Source organism: Mustelus asterias, chromosome 2 (genome assembly GCF_964213995.1).
Source record: "Mustelus asterias chromosome 2, sMusAst1.hap1.1, whole genome shotgun sequence".
Lineage (NCBI taxonomy): Eukaryota > Metazoa > Chordata > Chondrichthyes > Carcharhiniformes > Triakidae > Mustelus > Mustelus asterias.
Window position 1 is genome coordinate 3,841,144 of NC_135802.1, and position 14,571 is coordinate 3,855,714.

Sequence of the window (14,571 nt, forward strand, 5' to 3'; positions counted from 1 at the left end):
CGCTATACAGACAAAGCATAGCATCCATAGAGTACTGTTCATGGGCGGCACGGTGGCACAGTGATTAGCACTGCTGCCTCACAGCGCCACGGACCCGGGTTTAATTCTGCCCTCGGGTCACTGTCTGTGTGGAGTTTGCACATTCTCCCCGTGTCTGCGTGGGTTTCCTCCGGGTGCTCCAGTTTCCTCCCACAGTCTGAAAGACGTGTTGGTTAGGTGCATTGGCCGTGCTAAATTCTCCCTCAGTGTAACCCGAACAAAGTGTGGCTTCATTGCAGTGTTAATGTAAGCCTACTTGTGACACAACAAATAAACTGAAATAAACTGAGACATAGATAGGATGCAAAGCTGGGCTGAAAAATGGCAAATAGAGTTTAACCCTGATAAATGTGAGGTGATTCATTTTGGTAGGACTAATTTAAATGTGGATTACAGGGTCAAAGGTAGGGTTCTGAAGACTGTGGAGGAACAGAGAGATCTTGGGGTCCATATCCACAGATCTCTGAAGGTTGCCACTCAAGTGGATAGAGCTGTGAAGAAGGCCTATAGTGTGTTAGCTTTTATTAACAGGGGGTTGGAGTTTAAGAGCCGTGGGGTTATGCTGCAACTGTACAGGACCTTGGTGAGACCACATTTGGAATATTGTGTGCAGTTCTGGTCACCTCACTATAAGAAGGATGTGGAAGCGCTGGAAAGAGTGCAGAGGAGATTTACCAGGATGCTGCCTGGTTTGGAGGGTAGGTCTTATGAGGAAAGGTTGAGGGAGCTTGGGCTGTTCTCTCTGGAGCGGAGGAGGCTGAGGGGAGACTTAATAGAGGTTTATAAAATGATGAAGGGGATAGATAGAGTGAACGTTCAAAGACTATTTCCTCGGGTGGATGGAGCTATTACAAGGGGGCATAACTATAGGGTTCATGGTGGGAGATATAGGAAGGATATCAGAGGTAGGTTCTTTACGCAGCGAGTGGTTGGGGTGTGGAATGGACTGCCTGCAGTGATAGTGGAGTCCGACACTTTAGGAACATTTAAGCGGTTATTGGATAGGCACATGGAGCACACCAGGATGATAGGGAGTGGGATAGCTTGATCTTGGTTTCAGATAAAGCTCGGCACAACATCGTGGGCTGAAGGGCCTGTTCTGTGCTGTACTGTTCTATGTTCTATGTTCTAAACATAGGGGAGGAGGAAATGAGAGAGTGCAGAATGTAGTGTTACAGTCATACCTAGGGTGTAGAGAAAGATCAAGTTAATGCGAGGCAGGTCCATTCAAAAGTCTGACAGCAGCAGGGAAGAAGCTGTTCTTGAGTCGGTTGGTACGTGACCTCAGACTTTTGTATCTTTTTCCCGACGGAAGAAGGTGGAAGAGAGAATGTCCGCGGTGCGTGGGGTCCTTGATTATGGTTAGGTGATTGGTCAGTAGAGATGCAATGGTGGACATATAAAGGGATATTTCAGAACACACTGAATGAAGACATTCCAAGGAGTAAGTGGCAAACACACTCTCTGTGGCTAACTAGAAAGGTTAAAAATAATAGCAAACTGAAAGAGAAAACATATCATTCTGCAAAGACAGGTGGAAGATCAAAAGATTGGATAGATTATAAGGAAAAGCAAAGAATGACAAAAGTATTAATAATGAGGGGAAAATGACAGTATGAGAGAAAACTAAGCAGTTCCGAGAAGGTTTCCCAGACTAATATCGGGAATGGACGGGTTGTCTTCTGAGGAAAGGTTGGAGATGTTCGGTTTGTATCTGCTGGAGTTTAGAAGAGTGAGAGGAGATTCGATCGAAAGCTTTCACATCCTGAGGGGGTGTTGACAGGGTGGATGTGGAGAGGATGCTTCCTCTTGTGGGAGAATCTAGAACGAGGACTCACTGTTTAAAAATAAGGGGTCGGCCCCTTTCAGACAGAGATGAGGAGAATTTTTTCACTGAGAGTTGTGAGTCTCTGGAAGTCTCTTCCTCAAAGGCCAGTGGGAGTGGAGCCTGTTTAAGGCAGAGGTGGATATATTCTTGGTAAGCAGGGGGAGGAGGGGTGGTGGGTGACAGGTTTTTAGGGGTAGGTGGGATGCAGATTTGAGGTTACTATCAGATCAGCCATGATATTATTAAATGGCAGAACAGCTCGAGGGGTCGAATGGCCTACTCCCGTTCCTTGTTCAGCTGGAAGGTCCCACAGCTGTTCTGTGAACACCCTGGACCCTTGTGCCAGGGAGGCAACACTATCCTGGAGTCATGTCTACAACCGCAGGAATACCTGCTGCTCCTCTAACCATGGAATCCCCAATCACCATAGCATCCCAGTCTTCCTGCTCCCCTCGTGTGCAGCTCAGCCACCCGTCTTTTGCGACAGTCTTTGAGCTTGGTATGGTTCCTGCTCTGCCCAAGACCGCAAGAAACTACAAAAGGTTGTGAATGAAGCCCAATCTATCACACAAACCAGCCTCCCATCCATTGACTCTGTCTACACTCCCCGCTGCCTCGGCAAAGCAGCCAGGATAATTAAGGACCTCACGCACCCCGGACATTCTCTCTTCCAACTTCTTCCGTCAGGAAAAAGATACAAAAGTCTGAGGTCACGTACCAACCGACTCAAGAACAGCTTCTTCCCTGCTGCTGTCAGACTGTTGAATGGACCTACCTTGTATTAAGTTGATCTTTCTCTACACCCTAGCTATGACTGTAACACTACATTCTGCACCCTCTCCTTTCCTTCTCTATGAATGGTATGCTTTGTTTGTATAGCGCGCAAGGAACAATACTTTCCACTGTATGTTAATACATGTGACAATAATAAATCAAATCAAATCAAATCTCCCTCAGCAGAATCCAAAATGGAAAAGTGGTTAGAGAGCGAGAGGCGCTCGGGGGATTCCTGCACTTCCTGCCCGTTTCTCTTGAATATTCTGACTATTACCCATTCCCTCTCTGCCTGTGTATTTCTTACTGCGGTGTCACCACCTCTTTAAACCTGCTATTCTCACAATCCTCAGCCTTGTGGATGCACCACAGTGAGTCCAGCCGCCGCTTAAATTCCACAGCGCGGAGCTGGTGTTTCTGCAGCTGGTGACACTTCCTGCAGTTGTAGTCATCCAGGGCACCTTGTGTCAACATGACTTCCCACATCCCGCAGGATGTACACTCCACGTGGCCTAGCTGCACTGGTGCATCCAAAACCTTATATAAAGGCTGGAATTCTCCAACTGTTCACGCCTCACTGCCGCTGCCAGTGAGTTCGGAGAATTTGGCGCTCAGCCACATCTCCGTTCACTGCAGCGGGACTGGAAAATCCCCGCTGTGGGCGAGGTCAAAGAATCCTGTCACTCACCAATCATCTCCTCCGTGGCAGCACGGTGGCACAGTGGTTAGTACTGCTGCCTCACAGCGCCAGCGACCCGGGTTCGATTCCCGACTTGGGTCACTGTCTGTGTGCAGTTTGCACATTCTCCCCGTGTCTGCGTGGGTTTCCTCCGGGTGCTCCAGTTTCCTCCCACAGTCCGAAAGACTTGCTGGTTAGGGTGCATTGGCCATGCTGAATTCTCCCTCAGTGTACCCTAACAGGCGCCGGAGTGTGGCAACTAAGGGAATTTCACAGTAACTTCATTGCAGTGTTAATGTAAGCCTTACTTGTGACACTAATTAATAAACTTTGAACTCTGGGTGGAGTCTGGAAAGGCCGATACTTACCAACCAATCAACATATAGAACTCCTTTGAAGTCACGAATAAATTTTACCTGTAAAGTCCCGAGTTTTTTATTAATGGATTCCTTGCGGGATGTGGGCGTGGCCAATGTTTATTGTCCATTCTTATCCCCCAATATTGAGACAGCGCAGGAGCAGATCGAGGCACAGGGTGTGGTCACACCTTCCTCTGGGAAGGTAAATCGGAAAATCACCGACCCCACGGGGCTGGCTTCTCCGTATAAAACAAACTATTTGGCCGTCTCAGTGAGATAATCAAATGTCTCCGACCATTCGGCTCAGCCTAGCCCAGACACAGTGTGGCACAGTCACACACCCCTCCTAGATGTAGCACAGTGAGGAATCTACTCCAGCCTCGATCACTTGTCCCGTATCCCAAACGGAGACAAGCTGATTCTCCTCAATGCCGGAATTGGGAGCGACTCGGGAAAGGTGTGATTGGAAAGGAAGGTGCGGGGAAAGCGAACACCCAGACAGTGCTCTTGCTGCCAAAATGCCGAGAAGACGGTCAGATCATAACAAACACCCAACTTTACCAGAGAGACAAATACAGGACCTAATGGCAAGAGCCTCACTCCAAACATCGGCAACTCCTCGACAATACCAGGTTAAAGTTCAACAGGTTTATTTGGTATCACCTGATGAAGGGGCAGCGCTCCGAAAGCTCGTGCTACCAAATATACCTGTTGGACTTTAACCTGGTGTTGTGAGACTTCTTACTGTGCTTACCCCAGTCCAACGCCGGCATCTCCACATCATGGCTACTTGACACCATCACTGTCTGGGTGAGGGACCACAAGAATGTTCACACCACCTGTACCATGACGAGTTAATCACTGTTGGTTTTTTATTCATTTGTGGGACACGGGCGTCGCTGGCTGGCCGGCATTTATTGCCCATCCCTAGTTGCCCTTGGAGGGCAGTTGAGAGTCAACCACATTGCTGTGGCTCTGGAGTCACATGTAGGCCAGACCGGGTAAGGACGGCAGATTTCCTTCCCTAAAGGACATTAGTGGAGATTCCAACAATCGACAATGGTTTCATGGTCATCAGTAGATTCTTAATTCCAGATTTTTAAAATTGAATTCAAATTCCACCGCCTGCCGTGGCGGGATTGGAACCCGGGTCCCCAGAACATTAGCTGAGTTTCTGGATTAATGATCTAGTGATTTGTGTTTGAAAAGTCAAAGACAGCCAGGAGTAGAGGTTGCTGCTTCTCTTGGAGTTGTTTTGCTGTGTCGGTCATGTCCACTCTTAATGGACAGAGCTCGCGTCCTGACCCCGATAGTTACAGGGAGAAGGGGAGTGAGATAGACCCTTGCAATGACCTTCCCTGGGATGGACCCCTCTGCAGGTACGGCAGGCCACCTGGTCTTTTGTGAAGGTGCTCACAATTACAGAGACCTTGAACCCAACACTGAGATCATTGTCTGTGGGGCTGCAGCATTAGCTGCCCTGCTGTATGTGTCAGAGATGTGGACAACATACAACCGACACCGTAACCCTCTGGAGAAAGATCACCAGCGATACCTCTGCAAACTCCTGCACATTCAGTGGCAGAGTAGATGCTCCAATATCAGCGCCCTATCTCAGGAACAACATTCCCAGTGTCTGTTCCCGGGCTCGGGTTGGATGGTGTAATATAAGAAACATAGAAACATAGAAACCCTACAGTACAGAAAGAGGCCATTCGGCCCATTGAGTCTGCACCGACCACAATCCCACCCAGGCTCTACCCCCATATCCCTACATATTTTACCCGCTAATCCCTCTAATCTATGCATCCCAGGACACTAAGGGGCAATTTTAGCATGGCCAATCAACCTAACCCGCACATCTTTGGACTGTGGGAGGAAACCGGAGCACCCGGAGGAACCCCACGCAGACACGAGGAGAATGTGCAAACTCCACACAGACAGTGACCCAAGCCGGGAATCGAACCCAGGTCCCTGGAGCCGTGAAGCAGCAGTGCTAACCACTGTGCTACCGTGCCACATGTCCTGACACAAGATTCCCAAAGCTCTCTGCTCCGAGCTTTGTCATGGTAAGTGGTCACCAGGAGGGCAAGCTGTCAGAGGATAAATGGAATGCTGTCCTTCATAGCGAGAGGATTTGAGTATAGGGATAGGGTTCTTTTGCTGCAATTGTACAGGGCGTTGGTGAGGCCACACCTGGAGTATTGTGTGCAGTTTTGGTGTCCTTATCTGAGGAAGGATGTCTTTGCTATAGAGGGAGAACAGTGAAGGTTTACCAGGCTGATTCCTGAGATGGCAGGTCTGTCATGAGGAGAGACTAAGTTGGTTAGGATTATATTCACTGGAGTTTAGAAGAGTGAGAGGGGATCTCATCGAAACTTAGAAAATTCTAACAGGGTTAGACAGGGTAGATTCAGAAAGAATGTTCCCAATGGTGGGGGAGTCCAGAACTAGGGGTCATAGTTTGAGGATAAGGGGAAAACCTTTTAGAACTGAGATGAGGAGAAATTTCTTCACCCAGAGGGTGGTGAATGTGTGGAATTCACTCCCACAGAAAGTAGTTGAGGCCAAAACATTGTCTGATTTCAAGAAGAAACTAGATATCGCTCTTGGGGCTAAAGGGATCGAGGGATATCGGGGGAAGGGGGGGATCAGGATATTGAATTCAATGATCAGCCATGATCAAAATGAATGGCGGTGCAGGCTCGAAGGGCCGAATGGCCTCCTCCTGCTTCTAGTTTCTATGTTTCAGGGATGTCCTCAAAACCTGCCTGAAAAAATGCAACATCCTCACAGATCTGTGGGGATCTCTTCAAGAGCGGCCCAATCTGGGGAGGAAGTCTTGGCAAAGTCCCAGCCATTTCGAACCACTCCGAGTGAGGCAGGGAGAGGTGAAGTGTGAACGGATGCTGGAGCAGGACCAGATTCCAGGCATCCCAGTCACCCATCTCACCAAGGAGGGAAAAACCATTCCCCCCCAGCAGAGGGATCAGTAACCAGGGGGGGGGCGGAGATTTCAGGTCCGGGGCAGGAGATTTAGAGGGGATTTGAGGTAAAGCTTTTTCACCCAGAGGGTGGTGAGAATCTGGAACTCACTGCCTGAAAGGGTGATAGAGACGGGAACCCTCACATCATTGAAGAAGCACATGGATGAACACAGAGAGGACAAGACTATGGACTCAAGCGCTGGAAAATGGGATTAGAATAGATACATGCTTGATGGTCAACACTGAAATGATGGGCCGAAGGGCCACTTTCTGTGCTGTAAAACACGATGACTCTAAACACTACCTGCCCCCCCCCCCCCCCATGGCAGGGCGTGTGGATCCAGCACTGGAGCCGACAGCCACCTCAGGACACAGGGTCCTGGAATGGAGGAATCTCACCCTCCGTCCAAGGGACTGATTGTAAATATTAACTGTAATGGTAAATCTAGTAACATGCCGGCTTGCAAGAAACTGAGTGGTTTTGTTCCTTATGTGACATCAACTTTGAATGCTAATGTAATATATTTGTATAAACGGGTGGCACGGTGGTTAGCACTGCCGATTCGTGGGGCAAATCTGTGGGGTTACGGGGATAAGGCCGAGGTGGGATTGTTGTTGGTGCAGACTCGATAGACCTATTGGTTTCCTTCTCACATTAAGGTGATCTTTCTCTACACCCTAGCTATGACTGTAACACTACATTCTGCACTCTCTCATTTCCTTCTCTATGAACGGTATGCTTTGTCCGTATAGCGCGCAAGAAACAATACTTTTCACTGTATGTTAATACATGTGACAATAAATCAAATCAAAATCAGATCAAATGAGTGAAATATATCTTTGGAATAACAGTGGGTGAGGAAGATTCCCATTGGAATGAATTCCCGGGACTCTGTCACTAAGATCCATTTGTTCTGAGTTCCCTTTGAACTTTATCGCATCTCCGTTCCTCCCTCCATTCTCTCTCCAACTGATTACATATCAAGGTTAACATCAAGCTGTGAATTGTTTACTGTACAAATCCATCTCCCCGAGCTCCACCTCACAATCACTCAGATAAAAGCCCCCGGGGTGTGGGGAGAACACACCAGGTTCAATTCCCCACCCCCCCACCCCCCCCAACATCCACACACCGAACAAAACCTTCCTCCCAGCCTGCTCGCCCATCACACACGCACGCCCTCAGCTCACACAGTGAGTACGAGGCTTGTGTCCCAATCTTTCTCCCCCGGCCCCGGTGATGAAGCTTTGATATTTGGCTCCCCCCTCCTCCGCTCTCAGGAGGGTTCTGGGGGAGGGCGCGGGGGTCTGGCGAGTCCCCCCGTTAGGATGAGCTCTGTGGAGAGGGTCAGGGACAGCTTGGTGCCATCTGGCCGGTGCCCACCAGGGCTGGGCATCAATCCGAAGGAGAACGGGAGCCCCGGGAACCCTGACCACCCCGAAACCGGCCGGTACAAAAGAGTGGCCACCAAGAGGAAGAACTACCGGCGACACCCAAAACCCCCGTATTCGTACCTGGCGCTGATTGCAATGGTCATCCTGAACTCTCCCCAGAGAAGGCAGACTCTGTCCCAGGTAAGAGATTCCCATTCAACACACACAGTGAATCCAGAATCCCAGGATGTTGCGGGTATTCTGAACATTCAGCCCGTTGGACTTGGTGTTCCATCCGGCCAGTAACCCAAACCCACCACTCCCGCTCCCCACGCCCCCCCCCATCCCCACCCCCACCCCCACTCCAGCTCCCCCCCCCCATCCCCTCCCCCCCCCCCCCCACTCCCGCTCCCCCACCCCCACTGTCGCCAACCCGGCAATGGGGTGTGTGTGAGTGTGTGTGTGAGTGCGTGTGTCTGAATGTGAGAGTGTGTGTGTGTGTCTGTGTGTGTGTCTGTGTGTGTGAGAGAGTGTGTTTGTGTGTGTGTGAGAGAGAGTGTGTGTGTGAGAGAGTGTGTTTGTGTGTGTACGTGTGAGAGTGTGTGTGTGTGAGAAAGAGAGTGTTTGTGTGTGTACGTGTGAGAGTGTGTGTGTGTGAGAAAGAGAGTGTCTGTGTGTGTGTGAGTGTGTGTCTGTGTGTGTGTGAGTGAAAGAGTGTGTGTGTGAGAGAGTGTGTTTGTGTGTGTGTGTGTGTGAGAGAGAGAAAGAGAGTGAGTCTATGTGTTTGAGTGCATGTTTGTGTGAGTGTATGTGTGTGTGTGAGTGTGAATGAGTGTGCGTGTGTGAGAAAGAGTGTGTCTGTGTGTGTGAGAGTGTGTGTGTGAGAGTGTGTGTGTGAGAGAGAGAGTGTGAGAGAGTGTGTATGAGAGTGTGTGTGAGAGAGAAAGTGTGTGTGAGAGAGAGTGTGTGTGAGAGTGTGTGAGAGAGAGACTGTGTGAGAGAGAGAGTGTGAGAGAGAGTGTGTGTGTGTGAGAGTGTGTGAGAGAGTGTGTGTGTGAGAGAGAGTGTGTGTGTGAGAGAGTGTGTGTGTGTGAGAGGGTGTGAGAGAGAGTGTGAGAGAGAGTGTGTGTGAGTGTGAGAGAGTGTGTGAGAGAGTGTGTGTGTGAGAGTGTGTGTGTGAGAGAGAGAGAGAGTGTGTGAGAGAGTGTGTGTGTGAGAGAGTGAGTGTGTGAGAGAGTATGTGAGAGAGAGAGTGTGTGTGTGAGAGTGTGAGAGTGTGTGAGAGAGAGTGTGTGTGAGTGTGAGAGAGTGTGTGAGAGAGTGTGTGTGTGAGAGTGAGTGTGTGAGAGAGTATGTGAGAGAGAGAGTGTGTGTGTGAGAGTGTGAGAGAGTGTGTGTGAGTGTGAGAGAGTGTGTGAGAGAGTGTGTGTGTGAGAGTGAGTGTGTGAGAGAGTATGTGAGAGAGAGTGTGTGTGTGAGAGTGTGAGAGAGTGTGTGAGAGAGAGAGTGTGTGTGAGTGTGAGAGAGTGTGTGAGAGAGTGTGTGTGTGTGTGAGAGTGTCTTGGGCGACAAGAAGATATAGACGGAATGGTCAAATGGGCAAATAAGTGGCAGATGGAATTTAACCCTGAAAAGTGTGAGGTGATGCGCTTTGGAAGGAGTAATTTGACAAGGAAGTATTCAATGAAAGGTCGGACACGAGGAAGTTCTTTGGAACAAAGGGACCTTGGCATGTTTGTCCACAGATCTCTGAAGACGGAAGGGCATGTTAGTAGGGTGGTGAAAAATGCATTCGGGACACTTGCCTTTATCAATCGAGGCACAGATTACAAAAGCAGCGAGGTCATGTTGCAGTTGTATCGAACTTTGTTGAGGCCACAGCTGGAGCACTGTGTGCAGTTCTGGTCACCACATTATAGGAAGGATGTGATTGCACTGGAGGGGGTGCAGAGGAGATTCACCAGGATGCTGCCTGGGATGGAACACAAGTTATGAAGAGAGGTTGGGTAGGCTTGGGTTGTTTTCTGACGAGACAAAGGAACTACACCATCTACACGCACACCAAGAACAGGAAACTTGAGAAACTCGGCATCACCACCAGCAGCAACCAAGCCTCCCCCGGTACCACAGTAAAACTTCTTACTCTGTTTTCTCTGGAGCAGAGAAGACTGAGGGGTGACCTGATTGAGGTGTTCGAGATTATGAGGGGCATGGACAGGGTGGAGAGGGAACAGCTGTTTCCCCTTAGTTGAAGGGTCAGTTATGAGGGGACACAAGTTAAAAGTGAGGGGTGGGAGGTTTAGGGGGGGTTTGAGAAAAAGCCTTTTTACCCAGAGGGTGGCGAGGGTCTGGAATGCGCTGCCTGGGAGGGTGGTGGAGGCGGGATGCCTCACATCCTTTAAAAAGCACCTGGATGAGTACTTGGCACGCCATAACTTTCAGGGCTACGGGCCACGTGCTGGCAGGTGGGATTAGATGGGAGGTCAGGTGTTTCTAATGTGTCGATGCAGACTTGATGGGCCGAAGGGTCTCTTCTGTGCTTTATGATTCAATGATCATCCAGGACAAAGCAGCCCCGCTTGATCAGCGCCCCATCCGCAAACACCCACTCCCTCCACCACCAACGCACAGTGGCAGCCGTGTGTACCATCTACAAGATGCACCGCAGCAACTCACCAAGGCTCCTTAGGCAGCACCTTCCAAACCCACAACCGCTTCCATCTAGAAGGACAAGAGCAGCAGATAGCTGGGAACAGGTATTGAATGGTGGAGCAGGCTCGAGGGGCCAGATGGCCTACTCCTGCTCCTAGTTCTTATGTTCTTATGAATGGCCTCCTTCTGCACTGTAGGGATTCTATGATTTTCCAGAAATACTAAGGAAGCGAGGCAGAATTGTAGGAAATTAGTATTATTGGAAAAATAGAGGTTAATGGGTCTTTTTCCGAGTGGCAGGCATTGATTCGTGGGTCCCACAGGGATCAGTGCTTAGGCCCCAGCTACTCACAATTTACATCAATTATCTGGATGAGGGACCCAAACCTAATATCTCCGAGTTTACTGACAACATGAACTTTGATGGGAATGTGAGTGATGAGGAGGATGTGAAGATGCTTTCGGGTGATTTAGACAAGTTGAGTGATTGGGAAAACACATGGCAGACAGAGTATAAGGTGGATAAATGTGAAGGTATCGACTTTGGATGGAACATCAGAATGGCAGAGTATTATTTAAATGGTGATAGATTGGGACACGTTGACATACAAAGGGACCGGGTGTCCGAGAACACAAGTCACTGAAAGCAAGCACACAGGTACAGCAAGCAGATAGGGAGACAAATGGTGTGATGGCCTGCTTTGCAAGAGGACTTGAGTACAGGAGCAAGGATGTCTTACTGCAGCTTTGCAGGGCTTTGGCGAGACCACACCTGGAGTATTGTGTGCAGTTTTAATCTCCTTATCTAAGCAAGGATATCATTGCCAGAGAAGGAGAGCAGTGAAGATTCACCAGTCAATGAGATCGTGGCTAATCTCAACCCCACACCCTGCCTATTTCTTCTCTATCCAAAACCTGTCAACACAGAGACCCTCACCCCCCTCAGACACCCCATCCCCCCTCAGAGGCTCCACCCCCCTCAGAGACACTCACCTCCCCTCAGAGATACTCACCTCCCTCAGAGATCCCCACCCCCCTCAGAGGCCCCACCCCCCTCAGAGACACTCACCTTCCCTCAGAGGCCCCACCCCCTCAGAGACACTCACCTCCCCTCAGAGACCCCCACCCCCCTCAGAGACACTCACCTCCCCTCAGAGATACTCACCTCCCTCAGAGATCCCCACCCCCCTCAGAGACACTCACCTTCCCTCAGAGGCCCCACCCCCTCAGAGACACTCACCTCCCCTCAGAGACCCCCACCCCCCTCAGAGACACTCACCTCCCCTCAGAGGCCCCACCCCCCTCAGAGGCCCCACCCCCCTCAGAGAGCCTCTCCCCCCTCGGAGACTCCGAGCCCCCTCAGAGACCCCCACCCCCCTCAGAGACCCACTCTCCCTCAGAAACCCCAACTCCCCTCAGAGATCCCCACCCCCCTCAGAGACCCCCACCCCCTCAGAGACCCACTCTCCCTCAGAAACCCCAACTCCCCTCAGAGATCCCCACCCCCCTCAGAGACCCCCACCCCCCTCAGTGACCCCCAACCCCCCTCAGAGACCCCCACCCCCCTCAGTGACCCCCAACCCCCCTCAGAGACCCTCACCCACTCAGAGACCTCGAGCTCCCTCAGAGACCTTCACCTTCCTCAGAGACTCACACCCACTCAGAGACCCCCACACCCCTCAGAGACCCCCCCCCTTAGAGACCCTCACCCTCTCCCTGTCCCCCAGCTTGGTTAGCTCTGTTGTGATGAGCGCTGGGAGTTTATCTGTTGGGAATAAGAGTGTGCGGACATTTTGAGTGACTGTGTGGGTGTGTCTTGTGTTTCTAGATTCTGCAGGCCATCAGTCGACTCTCCCCGTTCTCCACCAGCGAGTACCACGGCTGGAAAGACTCAGTCAGACACAACCTCTCAGCAAATGACTGCTTCATCAAGGTGGGCTGGGTCACTCTCTCGACTGACTTCACTAACAGCACTGTGGGTGTACCTACACTTCAGGGACTGCAGCGGCTCAAGAAGGCAGCTCACCAGCACCTTCTGAAGGGGCAATTAGGGATGGTCAGTGAAGGTAGCTCCGGACAGCGACCGTGCCTGACTCTCTGAGTATTACCAGCGTTTTCTGATTTTATTTCCGATTTCCAGGGTGGCATTTTCCACCTCCCTCCGGTGGGAATGTCCGGAATATCTGGGTGGTGGGAATGTTGGCTGATCCGAGCGGTGGGAATGTGTTAGATTTGATTTATTATTGTCACATGTATTAACATACAGTGAAAAGTATTGTTTCTCGCGTGCTATACAGACAAAACACACCGTTCATAGAGAAGGAAACGAGAGAGTGCAGAATGTAGCGTTACAATCATAGCTAGGGTGTAGAGAAAAATCAACTTAATGCAAGGTAGGTCCATTCAAAAGTCTGACAGCAGCAGGGAAGAAGCTGTTCTTGAGTCGGTTGGTACGTAACCTCAGACTTTTGTGTCTTTTTCCCGAAGGAAGAAGGTGGAAGAGAGAATGTCCGGGGCACGTGGGGTCCTTAATTATGCTGGCTGCTTTGCCGAGGCAGCGGGAAGTGTAGACAGAGTCAATGGATGGGAGGCTGGTTTGCGTGATGGATTGGGCTACATTCATGACCTTTTGTAGTTCCTTGCGGTCTTGGGCAGAGCAGGAGCCATACCAAGCTGTGATACAACCAGAGAGAATGCTTTCTATGGTCCGGCTGATCCTGGCGGTGGGAATGTCCAGCTTATCTGGGTGGTGAGAATGTCCGGAATATCCAGCTGATGGGAATGTCGGCAGATTTTAGCCCCCCCCCATCCCCCCCGGTGTCTGCAGACTGTTGTTTTTGGACTCATTGGTGATTGGTTGGTTTCTCCTATTTCAGGTGCTGAAGGACCCGGGCAATCCCAGGAGCAAAGGGAATTCCTGGACCGTGGATCCCTCCCGAATCCCAGCCAAGGCTCTGAAATGCCAAAGGAACCTGGGTCCGGGGAGGGATCGGGGAACCCAGTCCCTCGAAGCTCAGAGCAGGGGGTGGGTGGCGGGAGGAGGAGGAGGGAGTGACCAGACTGGGAATGCCGGATCCCTGCTCCCACCCTCACTCGCTGGCTTGGTGCTGAACACCCCTCCCCCCGCCTCCTCCTCCGCGGCCTCTGCTGAGGACCCCCAGCGTCAGCGAGCGAGTCCAGAACCTTCCTCCAGCTCATCGGGTTCAGGCTATGAGTCGGACACTCCCAGGGACCGGCCGCACCCCCCCTGGGAACTACCCGCCTCCCACACCCCCTACACCCCACCCAATGCCATGGCCCCTCCCAGCTGTGGGCTCCCTCGGCCCTCCATCCCAGGGCTGCCCCGATGGCCCCCCTGGTCCTTGTTTCCCCCAAATCCCTACCCCTCTCTTCACTATCCCCCAAATCCCGGGCTCGATCTGGACGCCAGGCTGCGTGAGGTCCCCCCCAATAAAAGTGTCTTTGATGCTCTGAGCCCCGGGACAGTCCCACCCCCCCTCACTGGCAGCCTGTAGTCAGCAAACACAGGGTCCTTCCTCAGGGATATCCTCCCCCCTCACCGTCACTGCTCCAGATTCCACCCAGTTTGTAACGGGCTCATTAAGAGATATCGTCTGCAGGATCCTCTGCAATCAAAAGGAATATGTCCGAGCCTCGCACCTTCTTTGAATTACCCAGGAGCTTGGTGGTCTCCATGGCAATGTTTTGCCAGCCAATCAGCACCTTTTTGCCTGTAGTATAAATGATTGTGATTGTTTGAAACTTGCCACTCTTGCGTTTGTCCTGATGAGTACAAGATGAAAAACTTCAGCGACATGTCTCTTTTGAACAATATTCTGGTTCTGTATTGCCGAGTGATAATTATTAAAGTGATTAATG